Below are 12,427 nucleotides of genomic sequence, written 5' to 3'. Positions count from 1 at the left end.
TTAAAATTAAAATATAGTATTCACAGGGGTAAGGATTAGTCTCCCCTATCAGGACAAATTTTGGGAATAAGGTTTTATTGGAGTTTCTTAGGAATGTCTATATTCATATGTACCCCCAACCTATTGATTAGTTATTGGTGGTGTGACGAAGTCAGCCAGCTAGTAACTCTTTAAGAGGATTACCACTTCTCTTTGTGAAGGGTTAAGTATCATGATATAAAACAGAAAAATAGAGGACGAGCTAGGTCAGTCATCATGAAACCAGGTGGCATGTGCAAGTTAAAGCTATGTAGATCTTGTTGTAAGATAGATGCAGATAAAATCTACAGGAATATGGAAGGAATTGGGACTGGAAAGTTGTCACCGCAGAGAAATCCATGGTCTATAGGTAATTGCACATATAGAGAGACTGTAAGTGTAGAGAGATTGTGTCAGTCTAAGAGTTTCTAGGGCAAGAGAAGCAAAACCAAGTTCTTCAGCCCTGCATTTTATGGCCATTTACTTAGGCACAATTGTTTCTCTGATGCTAACATTCTGTAATAAAAACAATTTCTTTAGATTGATGAGCCTAGAGAAGTACCTCACCTTATTTTCTGAGCATTGAATAGTATTTGGTCCAAAAGGCTCTAACAACTCTTGAGCTCTTGCTGCCAACTATTAGTTTTCATTCTAGTGGTGGTGATTTCTAGGGGAAAAAAAGAATATAAGAACTAAATTTTGTTTCTACTTCAAGTTGGATGGCTGGGCATATGACTTTACATTCGATCTCTCCACTTGTAAATTCCACTGAATAACAGTAAAAATGTACACACAGGAACAAAACCTTAAAGATATGAATTGGATGAAGGAATATGAGGATATTGGAAATTTTGGTGACTCCTGAAAATAATAGGCAGATGAGATATATCAAAGATTAAACAAAAGTTACTGCTAGCTAGCATCTACAGAATATTCATGCCAAATGGCCTTTGTCCTATTTTCACTTCTGTAATTGCAATAGCAGCACTCACCATCAGTTTTAAAAAAGAAATATACTCTAAAAATTGAATGATCTGTGTTGATCAGGCAACAATTTCTAGTATAGACTTAAACTTCTGAGAATAAAATCACTCACAGTTCGGTCTACCTGCTTCCTCCTTGCATCTGAAAATTAATATTGACAATTAATACTTTTTAATAAAATATATACAGGTCCGCGGAGAAAACCCAGAAAGAAAACCCAGTGGAGTGCTGTATTAGGTTCCTATTGCTTCTGCGACAACTTACCACAAACTCAGTGGCTTAAAATAACACAAATTGATTATTATCATACAATTCTAGAGGTCAGAAGTCCAAAGTGAGTCATGATGTTCTAAAATCAAGATGTAAACAGGGCTGCATTTCTTCTGGAGGCTCTAGAGAAGAATTTGGTTCCTTGTTTTGTTGTTGCTGCTGCTGTCATTTTCCTGGCTTCTAGAGGTCACCTTCATTCCTTGGTTTATGAACCCTTTGCATTTTTAAAGTCATCAATGGCTAGTAGAATTTTTCTCACACTGCATCACTCTGACACACTCTTTTGCCTCCTCTTCTACATTTAAGGACCCATGTAATTACATCTGACCCACCAGATAATTCAGGATTACCTTTGTTTTAAACTCAGTTGATTAACAACCTTAATTCTCTTTGTTACTTTAATTTCCCTTTGCTATATGCTGTCACTTATTCAAGGTCGCATGGATTAGTACATAGACATTTTCCAGAAGCCATTATTCTACCTACTTCAAAAGCTAAATGTATAAATCAACTAAGTACTTAGTCCACAAATATGAATTAACAATCAAGATTCTTTTGGACAAAAGAGCAAAAATATCAAGGTAAAATCAACAAATGAAACAATTGATGCCAAAGGAAACAGTAATAATTCAGGAAGCACAACTTAAAAATATTATAATTAATATATATCATTGATGTTCTCACAAAGTATTTGAGATATTAGCTAATAGACTGAAAAGAAAAAGAAATGATCACAAATTGAAAATGTGTCCTTATTAACTAAAAATATGACAATCAAACAATGATGAAGGAATTGGGAAAACATGTTAAGAAATTTCCCAAAACATAAAGTGAATTGACACAGCTCTGGAGAATAAAACCCCAAAACTCAGACAACTGATGGGTTAATTCAGGAGGAACAATCAATCTAATTGGACATTGAGAAAGAGAGATTAGAGAACAGAGAACTTATAGGAGAAGAAATACAGAATAATAAAAGAAATTTCCTTTGGTTTCATTCTATTCCTCTTCTTGCCTTCAATCTTCCTTTTATTTTTCTTTGCTCTATAGCATTAATCACCATCTGTGATTTTATGTAGTAATCTGATTAATGGTTTATTTTGTCTATGGCTCAGTTATGATGTAAGCTCCATGAACAGGGAATTAGCTTGTTTTGTACCCTAATGTAAAGTTCTCGCATAAAATTATGCTTAACACATAATAGATGCTCAATAAATATCTGTTAAATGAAAGAATTTTTCAATTTTGCTTAATAGTAATTGTGTGTCTAATGAAAAAAGACAATCTCTGTCTCCTTTCTGCTTCTCAATTCCCCTACCTTCATCCTAGAGAATTTGCACTTCTATTATGAAGCTGACATTTGGGCTTGCCTTTAAGTCTTAAGGATTCCATGCTGCTATTCCTAATGTTTAATAGGCTCCATATTTTAAATGAAAGAGATTGGCATGCTTGTTCTGAGTGTCAAATGAAAAATTATTTGGACACATGACTTCCATGGGCACCCAACCCTCAAGTATGTCTTGAAAGGGAAATCAAGGAGATATCTAAAACCTTAGCTCCAGATTCAGTTTCAATAACTTGATATTTTCCAAGAGTAGACACTTATTTAACAACACTATGGAGTAAAAAAAAACTTTCCCTCTAACCTTCTACGTTCTTGGCTGAGAAACCTCCTGTAATAAAAATGACAGATTAACAAGAGAAAAATAAACAGAAGTTTAATAATATATATACACCTCTTGTATACATGAGGGATACCCAGGAAAACTGAGTAACTCCAAAATGGCCCAACCATCACCTTAAATGCCATCACCTGCTAAAGATAAAAGAATATGGGGGATAGGGAAGCCAATTATGTAAGGCTATCAGGAAAAGCACAGTAAACAAGGGTAAGGTTGTGCAGATTTAGGTTTTTGCCTTCTCCATTGATAAGAGTTTCTAGAGACTTAGTCATTCTTCTCTTCCAGGTGCAGAGAGGGAGACACCCTTACAAAGGAAATTTCTCTTATCAGTGTAATTTTCTCTTACAAAGGGTGACTTCTAGTTGGTTTTCAGAGTTTCTCCTGTGCCCGTTGCTTTTTAAAAATAATCAGCTCAAAATAAACCTTATGACAAGGAGGCATATTGGAGGCATATTTGGGAGCAGCAGAATCTACTCCCCTTCAACACTTATAGTGCCATAATAGGAAGAAATTATAAAACTTCCAAAGGCATAAAAATATTTTCTGGGCTCCCCTGGTGGCGCAGTGGTTGAGAGTCTGCCTGCCGATGCAGGGGACGTGGGTTCGGGCCCCGGTCCGGGAAGATCCCACATGCCGCGGAGCAGCTGGGCCCGTGAGCCATGGCCGCTGAGCCTGCGCGTCCGGAGCCTGTGCTCCGCAACGGGAGAGGCCACAACAGTGAGAGGCCCTCGTACCGCAAAAAAAAAAAAAAAAAAAAAATTTCTGAAATTATCAATCTTGCTTACTGTCTTTTAGTCTTATAAACCAAAGCATCACTAAATGAGTGTAACTGGAAGTATATGACCCCCAAAGCCTGCACCATTAACAATTATTTTATCTACATTTTTCTAACACAAAATTTGGGTTGGTAGAGGTGTGGGAAATTATATAATACAGTTTCTGTATTCTCTCCCTTGATGTTAGCTAAGCCTAAATTGTAATAAAAATTGCACTTCCCTTCGGCCTCTGGCTATTCATTAGCAGGATTGTTTAGTTAGGCTAGAAAAGATGAGACATTTTATTGTTATTAATCATGTTTTTGTTTTTGTTTTGCTTATTTGTTTTGTTTGTCTTCTGTTTAAGCATCATAAATGAAAGTTTTGAGAAGGCACCTCTTGGGTACTTGATAATACTAATCCGTGTAGGTATTCTGGGATAGTTCTACTAATGGAAAATGAATTTATTGTTCATTTCAGGAGCTTTTCAAAAATCCATTTATTTGAACACCATACAACTCAATTTACTCTTACTAGCATAAATATCCCCTTCCCAGGACAATAGCTAGTATTAAAAAACCTTTATTCTTCAAGACTCACTTCCAAATTCTGCCTTATTCTGCCCACTAATCCTTAACTCTTATTCACTAATCTTCCCAACCCTGATTAAGCCCCTACCTAAAACCACACCCTAAAACCATCATTGCCCCCCTGTTCAAGACCCTACTAAGAATCTGCTAATTTACTAAGGGAAGTAAATAGCTTAATGTATTCTAAAGTCCCTTTACATTGGTACACCGAGTTTTTAGATACAGAAAAATATAAATAATGTGCCTCTTAGATGTGAAGAAAAGTCTCCCCGAAACTCCCAGTTGCCAATCAGTCTCTTAGGGATAAGACATCAGTTATAAAAGCTCCCAGAAGAGATCTGCTTTGCTTCAATCAAAGAGACTCAGTCACATGGACAGAGCTTTGAGTCTGGGACAGGGAGGTCTTGTTGAAGAATTCCTGATGGGGGGGTGGCCAAGTTCTCTAAAGTCTTTCACGGAAGAATTTGCCCACAGAGTTCTCAGAATTGGGAGGCTGGTCTAGTCCATCGTGCTGCCCTTATTCTGTTAACTCTTGAGAGCTGAAATAAAAGTGTGCTGTACTCTAATCTACCACAGTTCCTGTAACAGTCAGGAACTAAGAAAAGGTAGGAAGAAGCAGTAATGAGTAAGTGTGCTTGCATGATTTTTTTTTTCATGTAAATCATTACCTTATACATGATAATAAGCAGAAGTTTTGCAGGAACATTCAGAGGATAAGAGAAAGTACCCTTGGCAGGAGCCTTAGAAGAAATGGGAATCACCAGGTGATTTTTCATCTTTCTTGATCACCTCCCTTCCATAGAAGTACTTTAAAATAATATCTTATTTTCCTTTCCTCTCATTAAGAATCTGAAGAGGTTTGGGAGGTATAGGATTTCATTACTTGAATAAAATGCCAGTCTTAGGATTGTACGAAGCCAGCCTTACATATTTAAAAAAGACCTCCATTGAGAAACCAGTAAAGGCCTGTTCAGTGATTCTGAGAGATGTGCCCTGGGAAGACCATTGCATTACAAATCAGAAATGATCACAACTTATAAATACAAAAACATATGAGGTCACCTGTGAACGAATATAAACATGACCCAGAAATAAGCTGAATATCTTTCTCACAATTTGTGTATTTTTTGAAATATGTATTTAATATATTTTTGAGCATTTTGTTTTACAGTGGTTGTGCTTTGACCTTTTGACAGAACAGATCTGAATCACTAGGCAGAGACTGGAAGGTGAAAGTTTAATATTAAGCCTGTGTCCATCTGTAGTCACCATTATTCCTCTCACAGGAAGAATAAACTGAAACATTGCAGAAGTGAGAGGAGATAAAAAAATCCATTGCATATTCAGCACAAAGAAGATAAGCATTTTCTGGCTGGGCCTTGAAAGCACAACAGATTCCCTATTTTATATACTGTTACAGCAGAACATATAAAAATGAGGAAAATAGGAAGTGTTATTTAAAGGATATTTTTTTTTCTACTTAAGAGATTCCCTTAAAACTGGGTGTTTAGTTTTCCTTGCATTGAAGCCCTTTAACAGAGAAGCCAGGATTATCATATTCAAAATGCCTAATTTCTTTGGGAGCACAAATACAAACATGTATCTTGAGTAGAGAGGCATCTCCTTTGATCCAGGAAAATTATTGATCCAGGAAATGATAGGATATGATCTGGTACCTCTTCTTAGAAGTAAGTATTCCATAGAAAATGTATGCACATGGGCTCCATAACATCATTGGGATGGAGCCCAAAAGACGGTAATGAAGCAGCAAAATCCATAGTGTAACAAAAGGAAAGAGGATAATGAAGGAAAGAAAAAATACTGTTTAGGAAAGACAAACAATTCAAGTGTGTAACAATTTGCAGTCAAGGGAGAAAAGCCCTAGTAACCTATAACCGGAATAGAGTAAGTGCAGAGTATGGTAATATGTCCTATAATCACCAAAAGAAAAGACAAAAACGGTCACAGACCAAGTTAAAGAGGACATGAGAGTACAACTGAGATAATGAACTAAACCTTTTTTTATTGGATGATTAGAATAGATACATTTTCATTTGTTTTGCTCTGTTTGATCTGCCAGTACCTTCTTGTAAACTACTCTTCTCCCTTCTAAAATAAAAGTTTTTTCCTATTCATTTAGTTTGGGGTTAATTCCCCCTCTCCTAAATCCCCCAAATTGATGCAGTCCTGACCAGTTTAATCTCTCTACATCCTAGGCTGCATTCAAGGGTTGGTGCATGACTCAAGCCAGGGAAGTCAGAGGTGTCCAAATGTCTTCACCTAAACTATTAACAAAGACAACCTTTTTTTTTTTTTTTCTCTCCAGGTTCTCTAAGGTAGGGGCATGTTACACTATTGTTCACCATTACATTAGCCACTTGGAGACTATGTGTATGAGCAATGGAAAAAGGGACAGGGATCTGGTGCCATTATTTGTGACCTTTTAGTCATACCTAAGCTACTCCTACTCGGAGAATTCAGTTATGTGAGCAGATCTATTGTTTTTCATTCAACTTGAGATGGTATGTATTCAGTTCTTGTGTTCACACTGGGAAGTATACTGACTTCATCAATGATGTTTTGGTGATTAATGATAATAAAATATATTGATGAGAAAACTAGGTCTGCTTTACCAAAGGTCCACTATTTATAATGGGCATTTTGTTTTCTTCTTTAGGACTTTACTCCAGAATTCACATTTTGTTTTCATGTCTATCATCTAACAAAATTCTCCTTTAATCCTATCTCTAAACCCATTTCCAGCCATCCTCCAGTTGTTTGTTTCTACACACACACACACACACACACACACACACACACACACATATTCTCAACAGAGTTGTATATGTATAGCTTCTTCAATTGGTAACCTCTTAATCACTTTTTAGTCCACACCAATTTGACTTATATCCTTACTACTCAATTAAAATCACCTCATTAATGCAACAATTACCATGCTGACAAGCAAATAGTCAATTTAATAATCAGATCCTCCTTTTACTCAACCTTTCAGGAATACTTGAAATAGTTGTTTATATTTTCCTTAGAAGCAAATTCTTATATCAAAATTCCTGTGTACCAAACATGTTCTAAGAGCTCTAAATATATTAATTTAATACAAAACCACTCTGAGGTTGGTAAGATTATGATCACCTTTTACAGAAAAAAAAATTGAGTATCACAAAGAGAGTGAGTAACTTTCTCATGACTATCCACTTGGTTGGTGGAGATTGGATTAGAGCCCAGGCATCTGGGGTTGCATTCTGTCCTTTTAATCTCTACGTTGCATTTTCCTTTCATTTACTTTATAGTAACTTTCTAGATACACTTTCTTCTCCTGGTTTCTGGCACGAAACAACATTCTGACTTTTTAAAATCAGATGTTCCTTCTCTATTACTTTATTTTCCCTTCTTTTCTGTGGTTGGTCATTAATTTTGGAATGCTCCAGAGTTCAATTTTAATCACCCTGTCTATATAATCTCCTCAGTCAATCTCATTTGTTACAGATTTAGAATATTAGCAATTTACTACTGAGTCTCAAATCTATATCATCATTCCTGAGATCTCCCAGAGTGCCATAGGCATCTTTTCTTTGAAGTATAATAACATATAAATATAATCTGTCTATGTCTTCAAAACCACAAACACCCAGTAAAATGAAATAAAGCATGTTCCTTCCATAGGTTTCTCCATGTTTGTAAATGACCACACCATCCATCAAGATCATTAAGTTAAAAAACTTGAAGTTACCTTTATTATTTCCTTTTCTCATCTTTCACATGCAATCCATATATCCCTGTTGGTTCTACTTCCAAAATATAGACTCCCTTTACTTTTCTCTATCTCTAGTGCTACTATACGGCTGGTTAGTACCAGACTCTTCACCAGGCTCCTTGCTTCTGTGCTTGTTTCTTAACAATACATCTCCTCATAGTAGCCAGTGATTTTAAGAAAGAAAATCAAATATGTCATTCACCACTGTTTGCTTAAAGCCCTTCAATGGCTCCCCTTGAACTTAGGATAAATGCCAAGTTCTATACAAGGCTCACATATGCTCTACCTTCTGCTTACATCTCCTGTCTTATCTCCTTTGCTACTCTCTTCATTTCAGCCATATTTATTTCTTTGTTGATTTTCAATGTCAAATGTGTTCCACATTGAGTCTCTGCACTTTCTATTTTCCTCCTTGGATAGCATTTGCTCATTTTTCAAATCCCAGATCAAATGACACCTCCTCAGAGATGCCTTTTGCGACTGTCTTTATCAGGTAAACCTGTTTATTTTCTTCTTAGCATCGCCACAGTTTGTAATTACATTATTTATTTATGCTTATTTATTTATTCTCTATCTCCTAAACACAAGAATGAAAGCTCCATGGGGGTAGACAATGTCTATCGCTTTTGTAATTTTATCTCCTGTACCTAGAACAACACCCTCCATAAAATAATTAATAATGAATAATCATTCATAAAATAATTTTTATTTTTCATTATTTTCAATAATGAAAAATTATTCATAAAATAATTTTTAATGAATAAATGGATTAAATGATTTTATAAATTCAATCTAATTAACTTTCACAATTGACCTCTGAGGCAGAAACTGAGGTTCTGAGAACTTATTTATTTGTTTATGTATTTTTTTTTTTTGACAAGACACAGATCTCATGAGGGTTAAAGCTATGATAACAACTCTAACTGTGATGATTTTTTTAAATAATTGTATCCCTAATTGAGATACATATTTTTAATCAGTTTAAATGGAGAATTTGGCACCTTAACGGGGGAAACTGTGATACTGTATAGTATGTGTAACCTGAGTTTTTTTAAGTTTTCTGATTTTCTGGGGTAACTCTCTTCTTAAATATCCAAAAAATAAGACAAACAAACAAGCCAAAGCTCAAATCCAGCACTCTAGGTGAGGGCAGGAATAAATATAATAATAATAACAATAATATTAATAACAGCTAACACATGAATATGTATTGTCTGGTGCCAAGCAGTGTTCTAAGGACTGTGTGTGCTTAGATATTCATGCAACTTAAATCTAGCCCCTCTCAAATATTTTCAAAGCCTTCATGAAAAGTGTCAATGTATCTTATTTGCCACTTGCCAGCTTTTACTCTGAATAGCTGTGCTAGGTTTTTCCTCTATTCGCTCTCTCCTCCCCAACATCTTGCCACATACTCCTCCAGCGATTTCCATATGCTTTGCTCTAAAGCAGCTATGTATCTTCCATGTTCATTTCTTCAAAATATATAACAAAAGGTTGTGTGGATTTCACAAAGGATCTAGAATACTTGGAGGACAACTAGAAGAAAAGAAAAGAAAGGAAAGGAAAGGAAATGGAAAAAGAAGAAAACTTAAACTGATTAGCTATCATTGCTCCAAACTCCATTAGCTAAAATAAGTAATTAAGAGTTCTTATCTTGTGCTCTCTCTTCTGTGCTGCAGAGAACGACTCTTATTTATGTCAATTTTGGGGGTTTAATTTGCAGGTGACACTTGAAACTAGAACTTAAAACGAATGATTGTATAAGCATTATGACTGATTATTTGTTTATTTCTTGTTACCAGTTAAAGACAGGAGAATGCATGCAGGGTGTGGACCTTGCCTTGTCTGTTGAATTCCATAAGAAATTCCAGTCTTGCAGAGGAAAGTGTTGCTTAGGATTTAGAGGAAAAAATCAATTGTATGGATTGGGACATCTTGTTAGGTGGTGTATAGCCAGCACATAATTAACCCAGAGATCTTAGTTAGGTCTTTGGAAGAAGACTGAGAAGCGTTTAGACTTTTTAGTATATCACATATCATTCACGAGTTGTACTAAATTGAAGAAGGTTAGCCATGCAAGTACAAGCATGAGCAACTTGAATCAAGTGTTTTGAAAAAAAAAATTTGAATGGTTTGTGTCCTCTTGCTCCTTTATTACTCATCCAAAAAAGTTTATTGATTCAATTTGCAAACTAGAGATTATTGCTAGCTCACTCTTCCAAAAGAAGCTGTCATCTTAACACAAATATACACATCTTCAAACTATTTTGCTTCACAGCTTATGTCATTCCATGAGACTTCTTGAACCTATGAATAAACATCACCCTAGGAGCAGCAATGTATTTTGGAGCAATTAAAGGGCACTGCTAGCTTGTACTGACGTGGAAAACTTTGTGAAACTTATGAAGACCTGGAATTTTAGTCTGCATGGATATATTCAATGGTGATAAAGTGAGTTAGCTGTTAAAAAAAGGCAAATCAGCTTTAGAGAAATTCAGGTGACTTAGGTAAATCTGATGAAACTTTAATCCAAAGCCATAGAACAAAGATTATTTAAAATTTACATTGACTAACAAATTATAATGTATTTAATAATCTTTAACTTGTGGTGAAAACAAAGTTTTCACACATTAAACGTAAAAGAAATTCTGAGGAGATTCATAACTGTTTAGACTTCTTAAATTCTTCACAAAAAGAGCCCCATTTAACTATTCTTGACCACAAGGCCAGTAACTGGACTGATATATGATCCAAGTCATCTTCTGCACAAATTGTTTCCAAAAAGTATTTGTGGATTTATGTTTGAGGAAAGTGTGTCATTTTTTATGGCATTAAAACTTCAGGTAAAGGTAGACTTCAGACATATAAAAAAATAAAACTTCAAAGTAATTTTTTGGAAGATGATGGAATTAAAGTAAGATGTTTACTGGTAATAGAACTAAATAAGTAGTTTCTGAAAAACTAAACTAGTTACTATGTCAGTTGGAAATATGCAGTCTTCTAATGAAAATTTGATTTATTTATTCATTTGATTTATTATATTCAATTATTTACAAGTTTGCTCTTACAATTTTTTTTTCCAATAATTCAACAATACCTAGTCTTTGTCTCAAATATAGGTTAAGTGTTCAGCTTAGATTTAATTCATTTCCAAATCTTCTATATTTAGGGCAGAGGTCTTTTTGTAATCATATAGCCTAGACTTCCAAAAGAAGCTGGAATCAAGAATATTGTCATTTTAAAAGATTAATTCAGGGCTTACCTGGTGGCGCAGTGGTTGAGAGTCCGCCTGCCGATGCAGGGAACGCGGGTTCGTGCTCCGGCCCGGGAAGATCCCACATGCTGCGGAGCTGCTGGGCCCGTGAGCCATGGCCGCTAAGCCTGCGCGTCCGGAGCCTTTGCTCCGCAACGGGAGAGGCCACAACAGTGAGAGGCCCGCGTACTGGAAAAAAAAAAAAAAAAGATTAATTCAGATTTATTCTTACAGATCTTTGAGGCTCTGATATTTACTTTTTTATTCATTCATTCAAAAATCTTAGGAAGTGTGTACTAGATTAAGCCTCCAAGTTTCTTTTTGTGAGAGATCAAAGACCTGGAAATCCCTACCTTAAAGGAATTTATTTAAATCAAGAAATATGGTGTGGATGGAATAATGTAGCTGAATTCTTTAATGAAGTATGAGATTGTGGTATGATCAAATTAATACTTAGTGGAAAGGAAATGAAATACATTTAAGATGCTAAAATTTGTATGTACCCAAAATATTAGAACTATTGAAGTTTGCCAGTTGAGTATTTCAAACTAAGTTAACCTCAGCTGAAAGAGACATAAACCTCTAAATAAAAGCCATTTTGCATGTAATTTTGCATCATTAAAATTGTAGACTTTGTAAGTTTTTATATTTATGTATCTATTTAAACAAACAAAAACCTCATTCTGTATTCCTTAGGGTAAAAGTGTTTAAGTCAAAATATTTCCTTCAGGAATTTTGATTTATGTCTTCTAAAGATATAACCAAAATTCAAGAATACAAAATATGTGTCCCCATTTTCTTTGATCAGGTAATAAAAATAGTATTCCACTTTGTACATGTTAAATACACCAAATAAATAAGAGCTATGTTGTTTAGTCTGTATGCTATCGATTAGTTTGTCTATCTCTACAGTGTTAAAATTTACTTATTTATTACCAAATTTTTACTTAATTTTGTGATAAACCTTCTCTCAGCTTTATATGCATTAATGACTTAAAGATCATCAGTTGTGGTTCTTGGCCTAATAAGTGAAAATCAGTAACTAATAAAACATACCATATCAATCAATTCCATTTGTTTACTTTCTGAAAATATCAGAA

Source organism: Monodon monoceros, unplaced genomic scaffold (assembly GCF_005190385.1).
Source record: "Monodon monoceros isolate NGI ecotype Baffin Bay Population unplaced genomic scaffold, NGI_Narwhal_1 Super_Scaffold_7, whole genome shotgun sequence".
In the NCBI taxonomy this organism is placed as follows: Eukaryota; Metazoa; Chordata; class Mammalia; order Artiodactyla; family Monodontidae; genus Monodon; species Monodon monoceros.
Note: the sequence above shows the minus strand (reverse complement) of the source record.